At 46.5% G+C, this 20,603-nt stretch overlaps 1 non-coding gene across 1 annotated transcript; it reads left to right on the top strand.

Moving 5' to 3' along the window:
- Nucleotides 1-202: 202 nt before the first annotated feature.
- TRNAS-CGA (transfer RNA serine (anticodon CGA)) lies at nt 203-275 on the top strand. Its single transcript has one exon. It is a non-coding gene; the product is annotated as a tRNA-Ser (tRNA).
- The last annotated feature ends 20,328 nt before the right edge of the window (nt 276-20,603 follow it).

The following is a 20,603-nucleotide window of genomic DNA, read 5'->3' as shown; positions in this document are numbered from 1 at the left end:
ATGAGGTCGTCACTTCCGTGAACAATTCTGCGAGGTCACACACGCACATTATATATATATATATATATATATATATATATATATATATATATATATATATATATATATATATATATATATATATATATATATATATATATATATATATATATATATATATATATATATATTATATGGAAATTAAAGTGGATGGGAAAGCGACGCCGCGGTAGCTCAATTGGTAGAGCATCGCACGCGAAATGCGAAGGTTGTGGGTTCGGTTCCCACCCGCGGCAAGTTGTTTTTTCATCCGCTTTTATTTCCATTAATTTATCGTTTCTTTATTTCATTTATTAAGCGCAAGTAATTTCTCCTATGTTGTCCTTGGTGTCAGTGTTTGTTGGCTTCTTATGATATGATTAATAAAAATCGGGCCCCTCGGTTAAACCCTCTTTCGTCTCGTTGTATATATATATATATATATATATATATATATATATATATATATATATATGGGGTTCGGAAAGCTGGTTGGGCCACAATCCCTCCTACCCCCCGGAAAAATGAAAACTTTCCTCTAGATTAGATTATTTGTGAATGTTGCAATAGGCCGCTGTCCATTGTGAAGAGCGACTGGAAATAGCGATTCACTTGGTCCTCCTTGTATTTTGTTCCCAATGAAAGGGCAGACTTTTGGCCATTACATTTATAACTCACATAACGCTAAAGTTTTCCTGGTGAAGCTTTAATGAAATTTGCTAGAGTGGCACAAAAATGGGCTGTATTGAAGAGCGTACTTCGCTTTTCAGGATTTTGGATAATGCGGATATGTGAGCGCTGTAATTAGTCGCTAAACAAGACTTTCAAGCTTTCCTTGATCTTTTGATTTTACGTTTCACATGAATTATTTCACGCGTAATTCAGCAATTATGTTCTTTTGTATGTTTTCGCACAATCGGAACGAAGATTTTTATACAAGACATGACGCGTGCTTTGAATTGCAACGATGAAGGATTTGTGGTTAAGCATTTATTGAAACAAAAAGAAGCCGTGAAATCCGTGAGAGAGATGTGTCATTATTTTTGCGTCACCTACTCTGTTGAATGCAAGAACACGTTTTACAGGGCCGTGGTGTTGGACAAGCCCAGGCAGAGGCAGTGTATATAGAACTACTTTATGTTCGGATAAGCCGTTTAATATTTCAGTGCGTATCTGATCATCCGGGAAATAGTCAGTTACAAATACTACGGATACTAACACACACACACACACGGTAGCATACGAAGGTTTTTACAGCGCAGCTGTTTATGGCTAGGTTCTGGCGGATGTCGTCTCCATGGACACAGACTAACAATTTTTCATACGTGGGCCGACCCGCGGCGGAAGTGAAGCAGGCGTTAAGCATGCTTTAACCCCATAGTGGGTCAATTCCGAAGATAGTGCAATACGGGGTCCGACCCGCGGCGGAGAGAGAGAGAGAGTAAACGTTACAGAAGAGAGCACACGAGCGTGGGTAGCTCTTCCTCTCTGCAGTGGGTGGTCCCGTCATTCCAGGAGTCCAGCGGCCTTAGCTGCCCTTCTCGCGCGGTTGACCAGGTTGAGCTCGTCCGTCGAGTGTGAGCTGGACAGCGCTGCCTCCCATTACCGTGTGGTGGCGTGCGTTATGGGAGTGAGTTGTGGCGTGCTTGCGCAAGCCCATACCATGTGGTAAAGCGTTGCACATTGATCGCAGTGTGGGCATTTATAGGAATGCAGCGCAGAGTGTATGACGTGGTAGAGACTGAAGTGAGGATATGTGTTCGTTTGGAGTTTTCGCCATATTACGGCTTCCTCTCGCGTCAGAGCATTATGAGGTGGCGGTAGTGTTCTTCGTGAAAGGGGATAGTGTTGTAGGACGTGCGTGTAGCTTAATGGTATATGAGCTCGGGGTGGAACTACTCGGCGTGGAACTGCTCGGCGTCACCCTCTCGCGGCTCCCGGTGTGCATGCGCTCGGGCGTAGGCGTGTGTGCCTGCTGATCGCCGCGTAAGGACTCATGCCCCAGAGTCTACATGACTTGTATGCCGTGCTGACTTGTATGGCGGGAGCTGGTGCGCCCCAATCAGAATGCGATGTGCGGTCCTGGAAATCTTGGCCCTGGAAAATTTTCTACATGCCCTGAAGAAGCCGAGTAGGACAGTCTTGCGAACATCGGCTCCCGCTTTCTAAAATGTTTTCGGCCAGATTTTTTGAAGTTCGCGAGTGGATTTCGTTACCAACGGAAGCCTAAAGACGAGAGGACTACGCTGATACCATGTTTTGGTCGGTGGGTGGACTTTTCGCCTTATTACCAGTGTTTTTCGACCGAACGGGCGTTCTCTTCTTGCTCTCCACATCGAAAAGCCTATTGGCGCCGGCGTGGTCGGGACTCCACGCCGACACCACTGTATTACCCTAGTGATCCGAAAATTCTGCAGCATGGAAATCGTCGTGGATGGGGAAACCATCACCGACGAAGAACTGAACGACGGCAGTTGGACCGCTCTCGACAAGCAGCGGCGATATGCCCGACGCAAGACTGACGCCGAGACGCAGCCAGCCGCCGAAGGGAAGAAAGGGACGCCGAGTGAAACGCCAAGCAGCGCACCGAGATATCGCGCTCGCCCGCCGTCATTACCGAAGAGAAGACCCCTACCGAAGCTCCCGGCCGAAGATTACAAGATCATCATTCGCCCACAGTGCGCGATCAACCTGCTATCTTACGGCCCAGCCAAGATTCTGCGTACAGTGTGTGCTGCCGCCCAAGCTAACCTGGATGAAGTGGTGCAAGAAGATCAAGTCAGAGTACACCCTACCAGCAACACTGCGCTGATTAGCACCCCATCCAGAGTAGGAGCTGAAGCTTATTATAACATCAAATGCCTTAAAAGTGAGCAACAGGAATGTGCCGTTTTTGCATACGCACCGGCCCCAGAAAATTCAGTGAAAGGCGTTATCTATTACGCTTACTCGGACGAGACTGACGCCGACATACTCAAGGAAATATGCACGAGAAATCCAGGATTGGAAATCGCTGGAGCAAGAAGGATAGGATCCTCTCGCCATATTGTGGTGACATTTGCCGGACAAACATTACCCAAGCAGGTCCGCTTTTGGGCCTCAATCTTTAAGTGCATCCATTCCGCGAACGGATTGAAGCCTGCTTCGCTCCGATGTCTGTCCGGACCCAAGACGACAACGATGTGACCATTGCGGCGACGAAGAACACGAGACGCCGCCACGGGGAACTGTGGCAGCGTGTAAAGCGCGTTGCATCATCTGCCGCGGCGGTCACCCTACCGGCGCTCCCAGCTGCCGCTATCGCTTCTATCCACCTGCGCAGCGCAGACAACCAGCCGGGGAAGGAAAAAGAGGAAGCGCGACCACGTCGACGACAGCAGGGCCACCAGCGAGTCGCACACAAAACGCATGTGGCGCCGGCACAGAGAGCGGAACGAGCTACCGAGACGCCGTGCGGCACGGCCGCCTTTCCGTGCGCTCCGATCAGCGCGAAGCTTCAAATAGTAGAAGTGGCAGCAGGCAGCGCAGCCGGAGCAAGAGCCAGTCTCGCAACCACTCCAACTCCAAACAACGCAGTGACCAGGCGGTATCGCGGAAGGTCACCTGGTCAGCCAATCCCGAGCCCAACCCCACGCCCGCACGACCTCAACAGTATGCAAACCAGGTGAGGGAGCTCGCTGAAGAGATTAGAGCACTCAGACAACAGTTAGAGGCAGCCAATGCCAAAATCATGGCCCTAGAAAGTAGGCGGCCAATTGGAGGCGCCTCTATGACGTCTGCTGCACGCGAAATAGTGGCCTGTGTTCGGACAGCTGAGCTTGAATCGATGGAGGCAGAACCGTCAAACAAACGCAAAGCGTCAGTGCGGGATACACCCAAGGAGTCCGAAGCCTCAAACCCTACGGACAGAGTAGATAAGTTAGAAGGAGCAATTGCTCAGCTAGCTGAGACAGTCTCCAATGACATAAAGTCTACCGCAGAATTTCAGCAGATGGTAGTCCACGAGCTTACCAGGATAGGCGCTGTGTATAGAGCCGAATGTACACAGGGCCTTACAGAAAGCCCGGAACACGAACAACTTGCCACCACAGCCACCAAAGTGCTCAACACTAAGGGCTTCAAAATGACATCTGTATTGCCAGTAAGGGCAGAACCGTACACCAAAAAAGATGGCTGAAACTATTAAGGTTATACAATGGAATTGCAGATCCTTTAAGCAAAAGCGTGCAGCACTGCAGTTCCAACTCGCTAGCTTTGATCCCAAGGTAGATGTTGTAGCCTTACAGGAAGCAGGCACGCAAGTCAAAATTACTGGGTATACTACGTTCAATGAATTAACTGAAGCCGACAACAAACCTTCTACGGCAGTTGCGATACAACGCAACCCTACGGCAATGCAAATTGATCTGGAGGAACACAAAATTCCTTACACGTTTGTACAGCTACTGCCTAGAAAAAAGGAACACAGATGTGTATTCATCCTTAACTTGTACAGCTCCCCGAAAGATAAAAGCAACGGATTTACTGCCCTCCTGAAAAAAGCATGTAAAGCCGCAGAGAAGGAACAACTGGTTGTAGGAGATTTTAACGCTCCGCACACAGTCTGGGGATACCAAACCTGCACTAGGAAAGGCAATGCGCTATATTCAGTGACAAGCGACTTAGAACTTACACTCATCACTGACCCAGATAGGCCCGCGCGTATCGGCAACAGTGTAAGCAGGAATACCACACCCGACTTATGCTTCGTCAAAAATGCCAATGGGGCTCTTTGGGATAACACCGAAACTAGTCTAGGGAGCGATCACTATCTCGTTGTTATCACTATCCCTTCCAAAGGGCATAAAAGGAAACTGAAGCTAATTCCACATACCAAATGGGACGTATTCCGATACGTAAGAAACCGCAAACAGCTCACCGATATAGCAGACCTCACTGCGTGGACGAATGAGCTTATCCAGGATGTGGATAATTCCACAACCATGGCACGGATAGCAGAGGAAGGCCCCGTGCCAGACTCAAAACTCCTAGGTCTATGGGAAAAGCATCAAGACCTTCAGCAGAGATGGCTAAAGAATAAGATCAACCGCACGCTGCGCCACAAACTCGCCGCCCTAGAGAAAGAGATTCAGGACTACTCTAGCGAGCTCAGCACAATGCAATGGAACCAATTATGCGACCACATGAATGGCCAGTTGAGCAAAAAGAACCCCTGAACCCTGCTTAAACACACGCTAGATCCACAACACTCTAAAAGTGCTGCTCATAAAAGGATTCAGAAAATCGTACACAGTTTCCCGGGAACAGACTGAATTCGTAAACCTCTTGATCGGGCAATATCTTAATACAGAACGGGAGCCGTGTGCATATATAGAGTACAGAGGAGCCGAAAACACAACATTAGACGAAGACATCACCGAGGCCGAAGTACGCGCCGCTATCAGCTGCCTACGCATGACATCATCAGCCGGTAAAGATAAGATCACCAACAAAATGCTCAGGAATCTAGATGACCCTACCATAGCAATGATCACCAAGCTTCTTAATCAGCACTGGCAAAACGGTACTATCCCGTAAGAGTGGAAGCACGCTAGTGTGGTCTTCATTCCTAAACCGGGCAAGTCACTCAGTCTAGAGAACCTCAGACCCATATCCGTTACATCTTGTCTTGGTAAGGCTATGGAGCATGTAGTTCTCAATAGGCTGGTTGACTATGCCGAAACCAACAACCTGTTCCCAGAGACAATGATCGGCTTTCGACCCAAACTGTGCACCCAAGACATGCTGTGACAAGTAGAAAATGATATCCTTAACCCAGCGCCTATACGCGCAACTCGAACAGTGTTAGCATTAGACATACACAAAGCGTTTGACAATGTCTCACATCGAGCCATTCTAGAAAACGTATCCAACATGAACGTAGCTAAGAGAACATTTACCTATATTGCCACATTCCTCAAGGGACATAAACATAGGCGACATTGAAAGTAAAACCATAGAGCTCGGCACTAGAGGTGCACCACAAGGAGCAGTACTTTCTCCTTTCCTCTTTAATACCACCATGAGTGGCTTATCCCGACAGCTCAAAGAGATTCCTCATATCAGGCACGCCATCTACGCCGATGACGTAACGATCTGGACGTGCACTGGGTCGGATGGAGAAATTTCAGAATCACTGCAGGCAGCGGCTGACGCAGTGCAGAAACACGCTCGCAACAATGGCCTCAGCTGTTCGCCGAAAAAATCAGAATTGCTTATAGTCCGGCATGAAAATCCCGCAAATCCGGCTGCCAATATGCCCGCACACATTCAGGTGCAGGTAGCTGGACAACCGGTCCCACCCGTTCCTAAAATCAGAGTGTTAGGATTGTGGATCCAGCAAAACACGCACAACCAAGAAGCCGTAGCACGACGCCAAACTACAGCTAGGCAATTACAGAACCTTCTCAGGAAGGTGTCCAACCGACGCCACGGAGTTAAGGAGAAAGATGCCTACAGGCTAATCCAGGCTTTTCTTCTGAGCCGAGTGGCGTATGTCTTCCTTTACCTGCATCTCAGGAAGAGGGATTTGGAACGGATTAATGGTCTAATCCGAACGTTATTCAAACAGGCTCTCGGGCTACCAAAATGGACTAATACGAAGGCACTCTTGAGTCTAGGCGTGCATAATAACGTTGAGGAAATCATAGAGGCCCACAAATGGGCTCAAACAGTTCGATTATCCGGCACACACGTGGGACAGCGGATCCTCAACACCTTAGGGTATCGCCCAGCCTTAGACATCCCGCAACGACAGCGGATACCTAACACTATCCGGACCGAGATCATTATCCCCCCGCTTCCGAAAAACATGAGCACTGAAAACAGCGGTAGACGCAATGCTAGGGCGGTGGCACTCTGGCAATGCTACAAAAACCAACCCGCCATATACGTGGACGCTGCTCGCACCAGTGATGGTCGACACACCATAGCCGTCACTAATGGCGACGGACACACCATCAGCTGTGCGACAGTAAACACATCTTCCATTGTGGAAGCGGAAGAGGCCGCCATCGCCATGGGCACCTCCATTCCGGGCACCAAGATTATTATGTCCGACGCGAAAACAGCGATTCGTAACTACACCTCAGCTTTCATTTCCCCTCCAGCATTTAGAATCATCAACAAAAATCTCAATCAATTGAAGTTGGTGTGGGTACCCGCTCATGCGGGCAACCCTGGCAATGAGGCCGCCCATCTAGCCGCCCGAGCAGCTAGTAACCGGGAGGTGGGCTTGCCCGACGGGGTTGACCGACACGAAGGTATCCACACCTATAACGAAATGACCGTTTATTACCGCGAATCCAGGCGAATATATCCATCACCGTACGAGACACTAATAAGAATACAGGCCACCAACCTCAGGAGAGTACAGACTAGATCTGTACTTAGTCCAAAAAGGCTAACTGCAATGACCGGTGGTGAATATCCACCAAACTGCAAACATTGTAGCTGCCCCCTGGCGGACCAAGATGACATCTTGTGGGGATGCCAAAAGAACCCTCCCCCGAGAGAACTCTTTAAGCGAGCTCCCGCACATGACGAGTGGGAGACGAAAACGAAAACTTCCAACCCGCAAGACCAGATACGGTTGGCGGAATGGGCTGATAGCGTCGCGGCAAAGCAAACGTCACGCTAGCCCACATCGCTGGGAAAGAAAACTCCACTCAAACTTCACAATAAAAGTTTTCTCTCTCTCTCTCCCTCTCTCTGCATGCCCTCTGAAAGTCCGTAAGAAATATGACGCACTCCCAGTGCCGTCTAGTCGTGATGGCTAACGCTATCGCTAGTTCCTCTGCCTCTGCAGCGCTCGCTCTGGAAACGGACGACGCATTTATTTCGGTCCTGTGATAGTCGACTACGCTGGTGACAAATTCAGTGCTTCTTGCCGTGCTGGCCGTGTCTACGTATAAGACATTGGGGTGGTTCTAATACTTCCTCGCGAGCGCCTGCGCTCGGGCATGTCACCGTCCGATGTGGAAGGTCGGGTGCATGATTCTGGGTGTTGGTGAGACGTACACAGTTTCCTGTATTCGTGTTGGGATTTTTGCCAGTGCTCTGGTCTTCCGTACAGAATATCCAATACGTTTCAAGACGCAGTGTCCCGCTTTTGTGAGTTGTAGCCTTTCCTTCTGTTTTACCAGGTGGGCCTCTATAATTTTCCGTGCGTTCTGGTACACCCCTGTCTCCTCGAAGCGAAAAGTAGCCATTCCGGGCTTATACGCCTTGCGTATCAGCTGGTCGAATACTTCCACTTCCACATTGCTGAAATTTAGATATGGTGCCGAGTACGCAATGCGGTTCGAAACCAGAACCTGCACTAGTTGGATCAGGTCCTGTTCCTTGAATCCCCTCTTCTTGCTGGTAATTCGTTGCATCATGCGCAAGACTTGCGTAGTCGCGTATTGTAACTTCTATATGGCGTATCCTCCACCCCCTTCCTTTCGTAAGTATAAGCCAATGATACGAAGTCTGTCCACCTTGGGGATTTCTCTAGGACCGATTAGCAGGTGGATGGTTGGTACCTGGGCTGTTGATCGTCCTCGTGAGCGCTTCTCAATTATGAGCAGATCCGACTTCTCTGGCGCACATTGCAGTCTGCATGTCTCCGCGCATCTTGCTAAGACGTCCACTGCCCCCTGCAATGCCTCTTGTTGTTCTCCTATGGACCCCCCGACCGTCCATATCGTGACGTCGTCAGCATACCAAGGCATATCTGATCCCCGATATTTTTTCGAGTTGGGCTGGGAGTTTCATTATGGCCAACTTGAAAAGTGTCGGCGACAGCACTGCTCCTTGTGGTGTCCCTCTATTAGGTGTGTCTACTCGGTGTAACCTCACATTTCCCAGTCCTATTGTGGCTCTATGATCTGGTAGACAAGCCTTCACGTAGTTGGCGGAAGTGAAGCAGGCGCTAAGCACTCCCCATACGTGGGCTGATCCTGAAGATAGTGCAACACTGGCCCGACCCGCGGCGGAGGTGCTGCTCGTCATTAAGGGGCGCACATTTACAGCTTCGCTGGTCATCCTTCTTCACAGAGTGGAAGGGCACCGAACTTTTTATCCTGCTCTTCTAAGTTCACGTGTTAAGTGACGTCATCGGGTAAAAAAGCATGTTCCACCTACGCCCACCATGGCCCTGAATGACCCGGCTATCTCTCTCAGGGGTAGATCCAGTAAACATAAGTACCCAAGTTAGTGGACGGATTGATAACCGCCGCCGTAGCACAATTGACTGTGCAACGCACGCGTAATGCGGAGGTTGTGAGTTCGGTTCCAACTGGCGGCAAGTTATCTTGTCGTCATTGGGAACCTGACGACAAGATAACGACAAGTGGTGGCGCTGGCTGACACTCCCAGGGTTACTTCTGGTGGTAAATACCCAACAAAGTGGATGGGCAATCGGCGCCATGGTAGCTCAATTGGTAGAGCATCGCACGCGTAATGCGAAGCCGTGGAATCGTTCCCCACCTGCGGCAAGAAGTTTTTCCATCCACTTTCATTTCCATTAATTTATCATTTTCTTTAATTCAATTAGTAAGTACAAGTAATTTCCCTGTGTTGTCATTGCTTGTTGGCGTCTTATAATATATATATATATATATATATATATATATATATATATATATATATATGTATGTATGTATGTATGTATGTATGTATGTATGTATGTATGTATGTATGTATGTATGTATGTATGTATGTATGTGTATCTATGCATGTCTATTGACGTTTGTCCACTGCACATGCCCATGTGTATAATTGGCTAAAAATGGGCTCATACCGAGTGGCCCATACCCATTGGTGTAAGAATATGGTAGAGCAATACAAGAAATAAAAGAAAATCGGTAAAGCCGTTGATCATCACATGCCATTCCAATGTGCGAGCTTTAGCCGACATCATAAGTTAAGGTTTTATATCGTGATTTATTATATTATAACGCAGGACAGAGGTGCGTTCACTGGCACTACTTTGTCGGTAAAAACTGCCAATGCTCTTTAAGCAAGAGCACCCGGCGGCACATACCCAACTGCTATAGTATTGGGTGGCCGAAATATAAGGAACCTAACAAAAGATTGTTAAATATCATGCGCTGTTCAAGCAGGAGGTACATGTGCTTGAGGTCTGAGGTCTGCTTGGGGCCAAAGGTTTTGGCGTCTGTCTGATACCGTTCAGCCGACACTTGTGTGCAAGCATTATGTCGCCATTTATTGTTTTATAACGCAGAATGGAGTTTCGCTCCCGGGCACAACTTTCTCGATCAACATTTAGTGCTATATACTGGAGTCCGCCATTGGAATCTGAACCTGGCAACGTTTAACGTTAGAACGCTATCTAGTGAGGCGAGTCTAGCAGTGTTATTGGAGGAATTAGAGGGTAGTAAATGGGATATAATAGGGCTCAGTGAGGTTAGGAGGACAAAAGAAGCATATACAGTGCTAAAAAGCGGGCATGTACTGTGTTACCGGGGCTTAGCGGAGAGACGAGAACTAGGAGTCGGATTCCTGATTAATAAGGAAATAGCTGTTAACATACAGGAATTCTATAGCATTAACGAGAGGGTGGCAGGTCTTGTTGTGAAACTTAATAAGAGGTACAAATTGAAGGTGGTACAAGTCTATGCCCCTACATAAGTCATGATGACCAGGAAGTCGAAAGCTTTTATGAAGACGTGGAATCGGCGATGGGTAAAGTCAAAACAAAATACACTATACTGATGGGCGACTTCAATGCCAGGGTAGGCAAGAAGCAGGCTGGAGACAAGTCAGTGGGGGAATATGGCATAGGCTCTAGGAATAGCAGAGGAGAATTATTAGTAGAGTTTGCAGAACAGAATAATATGCGGATAATGAACACCTTTTTCCGCAAGCGGGTTAGTCGAAAGTGGACGTGGAGGAGCCCGAATGGTGAGACTAGAAATGAAATCGACTTCATACTCTGCGCGAACCCTGGCATCATACAAGATGTAGACGTACTCGGCAAGGTACGCTGCAGTGACCATAGGATGGTAAGAACTCGAATTAGCCTAGACTTGAGGAGGAAACGGAAGAAACTGGTACACAAGAAGCCAATGAATGAGTTAGCGGTAAGAGGGAAACTAGAGGAATTCCGGATCAAGCTACAGAACAGGTATTCGGCTTTAGCTCAGGAAGAGGACCTTAGTGTTGAAGCAATGAACGACTATCTCATGGGAACCATTAAGGAGTGCGCAATAGAAGTCGGTGGTAACTCCGTTAGACAGGAAACCAGTAAGCTATCGCAGGAGACGAAAGATCTGATCAAGAAACGCCAATGTATGCAAGCCTCTAACCCTACAGCTAGAATAGAACTGGCAGAACTTTCTAAGTTAATCAACAAGCGTAAGACAGCGGACATCAGGAACTATAATATGGATAGAATTGAACAGGCTCTCAGGAACGGAGGAAGCCTAAAAACAGTGAAGAAGAAACTAGGAATAGGCAAGAATCAGATGTGTGCGTTAAGAGACAAAGCCGGCAATATCGTTACTAATATGGATGAGATAGTTCAAGTGGCTGAGGAGTTCTATAGAGATTTATACAGTACCAGTGGCACCCACGACGATAGTGGAAGAGAGAATAGCCTAGAGGAATTCGAAATCCCACAGGTAACGCCAGAATAAGTAAAGAAAGCCTTAGGAGCTATGCAAAGGGGGAAGGCAGCTGGGGAGGATCAGGTAACAGCAGATTTGTTGAAGGATGGTGGTCAGATTGTTCTAGAGAAACTGTCCACCCTGTATACGCAATGCCTCATAACCTCGAGCGTACCGGAATCTTGGAAGAACGCTAACATAATCCTAATCCATAAGAAAGGGGACGCCAAAGACTTGAAAAATTATAGACCGATCAGCTTACTGTCCGTTGCCTACAAAGTATTTACTAAGGTAATCGCAAATAGAATCAGGAACACCTTAGACTTCTGTCAACCAAAGGACCAGGCAGGATTCCGTAAAGGCTACTCAACAATAGACCATATTCACACTATCAATCAAGTGATAGAGAAATGTGCAGAATATAACCAACCGTTATATATAGCTTTCATTGATTACGAGAAAGCGTTTGATTCAGTCGAAACCTCAGCAGTCATGGAGGCATTATGGAATCAGGGTGTAGATGAGCCATATGTAAAGATACTGGAAGATATCTATAGCGGCTCCACAGCCACCGTAGTCCTCCACAAAGAAAGCAACAAAATCCCTATAAAGAAAGGCGTCAGACAGGGAGATACGATATCTCCAATGCTATTCACAGCATGTTTACAGGAGGTATTCAGAGGCCTGGAGTGGGAAGAATTGGGGATAAAAGTTGATGGAGAATACCTTAGCAACTTGCGATTCGCTGATGATATTGCCTTGCTTAGTAACTCAGGAGACCAATTGCAATGCATGCTCACTGACCTGGAGAGGCAAAACAGAAGGGTGGGTCTGAAAATTAATCTGCAGAAAACTAAAGTAATGTTTAACAGGCTCGGAAGAGAACAGCAGTTTACGATAGGTAGCGAAGCACTGGAAGGGGTAAGGGACTACATCTACTTAGGGCAGGTAGTGACCACGGATCCGGATCATGAGACTGAAATAACCAGAAGAATAAGAATGGGCTGGGGTGCGTTTGGCAGGCATTCTCAAATCATGAACAGCAGGATGCCACTATCCCTCAAAAGGAAAGTGTATAACAGCTGTGTGTTACCAGTACTCACATATGGGGCAGAAACCTGGAGACTTACGAAAAGGGTTCTGCTGAAATTGAGGACGACGCAACGAGCTATGGAAAGAAGAATGATGGGTGTGACATTAAGGGATAAGAAAAGAGCAGATTGGGTGAGGCAACAAACGCGGGTAAACGACATCTTAGTTGAAATCAAGAAAAAGAAATGGGCATGGGCCGGGCATGTAATGAGGAGGGAAGATAACCGATGGTCACTAAGGGTTACGGACTGGATTCCAAGGGAAGGGATGCGTAGCAGGGGGCGGCAGAAAGTTAGGTGGGCGGATGACATTAAGACGTTTGCAGGGACAACATGGCCACAATTAGTACATGACCGGGGTAGTTGGAGAAGTATGGGAGAGGCCTTTGCCCTGCAGTGGGCGTAACTAGGCTGATGATGATGATGATGACTGGAGCATAGCCATCGTGCCTCATAGGCGAGAAACCGACGACTCATGCAGGATGTTGGTGAGGTAGGCAAAGAAAGCTGCGTTTTAAACTCGGCACGGTTGTGCAATTCCTCAGGCTCTTCACATGTTGATTTTGGCAGCAGCAGGCTCTCACAAAACATTGCTCATACCCTTGAGGATGACTGCTGCACAGAAGGGGATAAAAACTGCTACATAAGGAAAGAATGAAAGAAAAATGAAAAAAAAAAGTTAGGCGACCAATGATAGCCGTGTTTCTTCGAACAGCTACCCAAAGAGAAAGAACACCGTGATCGGCTCCCGACCCTTGCACCGAAAACTTCTGGAAGCATAATGAAGTTGTGTATAACTGCTATAATAGACCTGTCGATGGCACCCTCCTTATTTGCCTCAAAGTACAATATATGTGACATCGATAAAGTTAAACCTAGATGACTTGTCAGTTATTTGAGAAACATTCTGCTGGGGAGGAGAAGCGGAAGCGAAAACGAATGTAGTGAGTAGCTTCAGGGCCCGCATTCACAAGAACGCCTTACGATATAATTGTTCGTAAGAGAAAATTCCAGCCAGTCGTGGTGATAGATACATTATTAGCGGATGTGGCCGGCCAATGGCAAAAAGCACTAACGAAAGAAAAATGTTCTGTCATCGACTTCCCAAGTTAGTAACCGAGAGATGCTATCAAGAAAAGCTTCTCTAAGATGCACACAACGCCGTCCTCGATCTCTACAGGATACTACATGTAGTAGTGGGCAAAACACATCTAAGAGATCACGGCCTTCAGAGTGTATAGGGGGCGCAGAATATCGCGCAAATTACCAAGCACCAAATCTCTGCGATAGCGCAGTGCTTAGCGTAGCGATAGCACAGTGGTTAGGGCGTCCTACTCCCAGGTAAACATTGGCACAGGGGCATGATTTGTAATCCGGGTGGTGGTGGGCGTAGTTTCATTTGCTCTGCACTATGGTGAGGATGAAGCTGAGGACGAGGCTACAACGACATGATAACGACGATGACTGCGCCGGCCGTCAGCTTCAGCATAACAGAAAGGGAGAGCGGACACACAGTTTCGAGTTCTTGACGGCCGTCGCAGTAACACACTCGAGTAATCGAGCCTTGGGGGCCGCTAAACGAGTCCAGGTGGTCAAAATTAACCCTGACAGCTCCAATACCACGTATCATAGCTACGGTGTCACCATGAATGTATCGTTGAACCAATCTCATTTGCAGGTGCGAAATCAACCAGTTCAAGTAAAGGCGTTTGTTTGACTGCAGCGACCTGTGGTGCTTTTGCATCTTCAAATGGGGAGCGAGCCATCTTCTCCGCGACGCTATCCATCAGTAACTCTGGCTGTCTTCATTTATAGCTTGAGACTCATCAGGGCGTCTCAGGCTGCGACTGGGGCTTAGAGCGTCGGCAACGTCTATCGTCGAAATTAGGGACTTACGGGCAGCGTCTGCGATCTGGAGCTGGTCTGTAATACCATATTGCTATATTTCGATCTCCTATAGTTCTAGTTATCATTTTTGTTTTCATATAATATAGGTCCGTGCAGTTGTTATGCTCCAAGTTCCTAATGCGTTTTTGAGTACTGGCAAAATACAGGTACAGCGTAGTCTCTTTTTCAATGCTATAGGCAAATTGCCGGCATCGGTAATTTGGAGTCCTTAGATTAATACAATAGGTGGGGATTGGGTGGGCATAGTTGACGCCGTGCAGTGGTATTTAGAGAGAGAGAGATACAAAAAAAATAAAGAAAAGGCAGGTATGTTAACCAGAAAAGTGTCTGGTTGCCTACTCTACAATGGGGGAGGAGAAAAGGGGATTGTAAGGAAGGGAGATATGAATGCGGTTAATGAGCGCCCGTCTGTGGAGAACGCGGACATTGTCAGCTTGTAATATGCGCCGACACGTAACATTGGTCCTGTTACAGCGTTCAGTAGTGCATAAATTACAGGGGGTCTAACATTTTCAGAGTCTAGTCAACTACCTAACCTACACGATTTAGGTTCCCTGGGCGTTCTGTGCTGCTTTCATGTCTGCCCTTTGTTGGTTTAGTTCTTCTGAACTTTAGTCGAGACTATTACAAATGTGTTGCACAGCTGTCAACGTTATAAGAAAAAGAGCAAGATGAAATGATTCACCAGCGGACACTTCCTTCTTGCGCCAGCTATGGCTCGGCCCTGTCACATGTCTGTAAAATAATCACAATATATAAAGGCACACGTAATCAGTGTTAAAGTAAAAGCGATGACCCTTCTCCGGATAACATCTGCTCTAGAAGAGAAATACCCCCTGAATTGCTCACCAACTGCAGAAGAAACTGTCTGTCATGGTCAACATGACGCGAAAATTTCAATCTATTCTGTTCTTTACTGCATACTGTACTGCCTTGACTCACCTACAGCCTCGGTGAGTCAAGTACTGCATTTAAGAACTTGTTCACCCGGCATCGGCCTCCCAGCTTCACATCGTTCTGCGGAGTAAGCAAAACGATCATGTAATTTAGTTGAACAGACATTGAAGCCAGAGAAAGCGTGGGAAAAATTAACAATGTTTAATTGAAATCTAGAAATAATAATAATAATAATAATAATAATAATAATAATAATAATAATAATAATAATAATAATAATAATAATAATAATAATAATAATAATAATAATAATAATAATTGTAATAATAATAATGATGATGATAATAATAATAATAATAATAATAATAATAATAATAATAATAATAATAATAATAATTCGTCTGTCGTACGCTTAAGCGTAAAGCATCGCAGGCGTACTGTGGAAGACGCGGGATCGATTCCGCCCTGCGGCCACATGGCATTCGTTCACTTTCATTTGTCTTTTTCGTATTAGGTGTAATTTTCGCTTAAACGTATAACGGCTAGATTCCTCTCCGCTTTCTTCTGGTCTCATTGTCTTTCTGCTTCGTGTAGCTTAACTATAACGCAAAATCGAGCCCCTCGGGTTCCTTTATTCACTTACCTTGTAGTTTATTTGAGCGGCACGTGCGGCCCGCGTCAAGCCGCGGCTCGGAGAATACACGATCCACTCACAGGGCGTCGCGTGCGGAAGGGCTCGCGAGCCACGGCTTCGTTGCCTCCTCAACGCGCTGCAGAGCGGCCGCAACGGCGGCAGACCAGGCGCTGCGGAGCACATGTGCGCACTCGGCCGACCCGAGAAACGGCGCGGCCGCGCCAACGAGCAGTGCCGGGTGTCGCAGCAGCCGTGCGCGCCATTTGTCGCTGTCAGGGCGGGAGGGGAACAGGCGGCGCATTGCTGCTGCTTGCCTAGCGGCGGCGGTACCAAAGCCTCGGCGATCTCTTCGCCGGCGCGTCTGGACGATAGAGCACCGCACGGGCGCACTCCACTATCTCTTTCTCTCCGGGGGAACCCGCACCGCTGCTGGTCGGCGCGCGCGGAAATGGCTCAAAATGTCCGCTCAGGAGACGGGACTAATCGCCCGAGAGCGAGCCACAGCCGGCGACATCTTTCCGATGGAGCACGGCCTCAAAGAAGGCGTGCGGGCGGCAGCAGCTATGAAGCCTCGGCGCCAACCATTGGCACTGCTGCCGCTCAACTCTCTGCGCCAGGGAAGCCCGCGCAGCTCTGTGGTATTGGCAATCGGCGTAGGGGGAGTGTCTGCCCCTTGTCGGCACCCTAATAGCATGCGACGAAAGGCGTGCACAGATCAGAAGAAAATGGAGCCTCCGGTAAGAGATTCGGGGACTATAGGAGACATCAACACAGATGCAAAAGAGAAAATTGGAAAAGCATGCCGCTCGTGGATAACTGTAGAAGTAGTCAGGATAATACACGCGCAAGATTTTTCTCAGTAGATTCAAGCCGTCTTGGCGAATTGCGCATGGCACGTGAGCCAAATTATTTACAGCAGGAGACCTCCGGTTCGATTCCCTGCGAAATGCAAGAAAGAAAAAAAAACGCTCGTGTACTTTGATTTAGATCCACGTCAAGGAACCCAAGGTGGACAAAATTATTTCGGAGCTCTCCGCTACGGCGTCTCTCACAGCCCCATTCTTTCTCTTGGATGTTGAAACTCATTGAAACAATCAAACGACAAAATTGTATTAAATGTGAGCCTGCGTGGGTAACGTGCGGGCTGGCTAAACACACACACACACACACACACACACACACAAACACACACACACACACACACATATATATATATATATATATATATATATATATATATATATATATATATATATATATAATTCAAGCATAAGTTCTGTAGGTCCGTTGCATAGGCAGTTGAAGAAACGAAGGGGGCACACTTACGAAAATTGCATGTTTAATGGTTTAACGTTTCGGCCGTGGCACGGCCTTCGTCAGAATAATGGTTTATTGTGATGACGAAGGCCGTGCCACTGCCGGTACCTTAAACCATTAAACATGTAACTTTCATAAGTGTGCCCCTTCGTCTCTTCAACTACCTATGCGACGGACTTACAGAATGTTTGCTTGAATTATATATACATATATATATATATATATATATATATATATATATATATATATATATATATATCGATTCTCGCCCTTCTCATTGGTAATTCAAACCATATTAATACAACGATTACCAGCGAATGCATAAGCAGAATGCAGTAGTACCTGCTGCGACATGACTGATTAGACTGGAAGCTAGTTATTACCCGACACGGAAATAGCAATGAGCAGTTTTTAAATGTTTTTTCGTTGTTTCAAGCGATATTAACAGGCACTAAATTGCAACAGTGCAAGAATTTGCAGAATTGCCGCAGTTTTTTTCTGTGTTAATTAGGTTATTATAACAGTGTAACTCAGTTACGTAAGTAAGAGCAGCCTCCTTCGTAATCACTATGAATCAGTCCATGACAAAGAACTGCGAAGAAACTCGGCATGTTTGAGTTAGAATTGCTAGAACAAATGCAATGAGTTTGTGAAACGAAAATCAATAGTGAGCAAGAGATAGGCTAGAGGTGAGCAGCCTTGAGTGATGACCTTTAGCATGCCGCCTTGCTATAGGCGAGATATGGGTTTCAGGGAGCAGTAACTCTGAACAAGAAAGTCAGCTATCTAATAAAGAGCAAGCAGCAGAAGCTTTTTTTGTTTTTTTCATTCAGTGACATCTGACATAGTGAAATCACTTGAAACTTCGAGAAGCAAGAACAGAGTGTATTGATACAGTTTATAACCCGCTGTTGTGGCGCACTGGCTTTGCGTTCAGCTGTTAAGAGGAAGATTTAGCTCGAGTGCTCCTATCTAAATACATGTAAAAGGAGTATTCGTTTTTCTCGCCAACCACTGCACCACATGTGACAAGGTTTGTTGAATTTAAAAGAATAACTTTAAATCCAGTGACTTGGTTTCGAATTTTTTGTTTAGGCTGTCAATTTTTTATTAAAAATTGGCGAAAATAAAAAAAATTTTCAGAACACAAACTATTAAGTTTACAGCCCTGTTACTCAGCAACGAAAAATGATACCACAATTCTGTGAATTGCATCTAATAGTACATCTAAAGCGGACAAAATTGATATGTTATACGTTAATCCCCAAAAATTCAGCAACATGGAAATACAGCTTTTGCAGAACCCTCGTACACAACGTCACAATTTCACTTAAGATATAGCATGACATATCGAATTTGTCCGCTTTCAATCATCTAATGGATGCCGTTTACAGAACCGGAATATCTGTTCTTGATGCAGAGCTAATAATTTGGAAACTTCGTGCTTTTATTCTTTTAGAACTTTCAGATATTTAAAAATTCTCGCAACAAAATTCAGGCCCTAAATCGAAATTCCGCTTCCAACAGTAACTAGAATTTGACTTTCGCTCTCAAATGGAACACATTTCATTAAAATCGGTCAAAGAGTTATCTCAGAAAAACGGTTTTGCCTTGTTACATATGTTTGAATAGGCCGCCTCGGAGTTGGGCCCGAGCTAAAGCTTCCTCTTAAGCTCGCGGGCACAGGACCAATCGCGGTCGCGGCGGCCGCCTTTCGAATAGGGGCAAAATGCTGGAACGCGCGTGTACCTCGCGTTGGGTGCACGTTAAGGAACCTCGGGTGGTCAAAATTATCAAGAGTCCATCACTACGGAGCCCCTCGTAATCATATGATGTTTATGGCACCTTAAACCCTACAATTTAAATAAATTGATGCAAATTAATTTTGAAAAGGCAAATACTCCTCTCAAAGCATGTAACAAAAGCCTTGAAACCTGGCTTCTCCACATCGAGGATGTCCGTGCTAAGAAGCCAAGTTTTGTGCTTCCCGTCATGCTGCGGGTTATAAGCCGTATTAAATTATCCATGCGTGCGTGTAAACCGAGAAAATGATGTTTCTAACGGTACATTAAAATTAAGTAGTTAAGACCACATCATCGGCATCCAACCTAAACCTTCATACCAAATAGGTCATACTGGACTCGAGATATGCTCGTCATGAACGCCTGATGTATATGTTACTCACCTCCACGCATCAAGAAACGCACAGTGTTGCTGCAAAAACCGCTGATGTTTTCCTGTGGCTTCAAATCCCGGCATATAAGGGTGCATCATGGCACAACGGCGCCCCAATACGACAATTCACTGGGTTTCTGAAAACGTAAAAATGTCTAATTACTTTGACAAAAGCAAGAAAAGCGTCACTAATTCGAGCACCATTCATATTACTTCACTCACTACAAATGAGAAAATGCCTAGGCGTCCGAAATCCCGACGTAAAAACTCAGTCTTGCATTTTTGGTATTCGGTGGGCGTCGTCTGCTCGATTTACAACGGCTCCTCCGTAGGGCAAGATTGTGCCGTAGCTCAAGTTCCGCTGACCCCGACTCATTGCGCAATTTGTGTGCCGCGGTGCGTCTTCGTGCATAGGGTTCTGCGCATCTAGACTTGTCTAAACACAAGCTGTACGACCATCCTTTTTTCTTCTACACTTGTCCATTTAGGCACGTAGCGCCATCGCAGCATTTACCCTGTTGGTGATTATTTACAGGCTGTATGCAACGCACTTTGCAAGCCACAAGTCGCGTTGCTAAGATTGAACGGCGAACTGCGGCACCGCTGTGCGATTGTTGGCTGCAACCGGAGGTAGTGACGTTCGCGTTATTCGTGAAAACAAATCGAGTAAGCAAAAAAATAAACAAAAAACCTTCTCGACTATTGTGACTGCAGTGGACGGAGCACTGTGCGCACTGCCCTGCTCCGCCGTAGCCTCCACCATGCGAGGAGTTCAAGTTGGAGGGCTATCTGCGATTACACATAACTGCGCTTCTATGCAATACACTAAAATACTTCCTGCTGCGAATTTTTCGGGAAATAGTGCCTTTTGATAAGAAATACACTCCACTACTTGGTTGAAAGTTTCTGCAA

The sequence above is a fragment of the Dermacentor variabilis genome, chromosome 1 (genome assembly GCF_050947875.1).
Source record: "Dermacentor variabilis isolate Ectoservices chromosome 1, ASM5094787v1, whole genome shotgun sequence".
Taxonomy (NCBI): Eukaryota; Metazoa; Arthropoda; class Arachnida; order Ixodida; family Ixodidae; genus Dermacentor; species Dermacentor variabilis.
The sequence above is the reverse complement of the archived record's forward strand: the minus strand, read 5'-3'. Positions and strand labels throughout refer to the sequence as shown.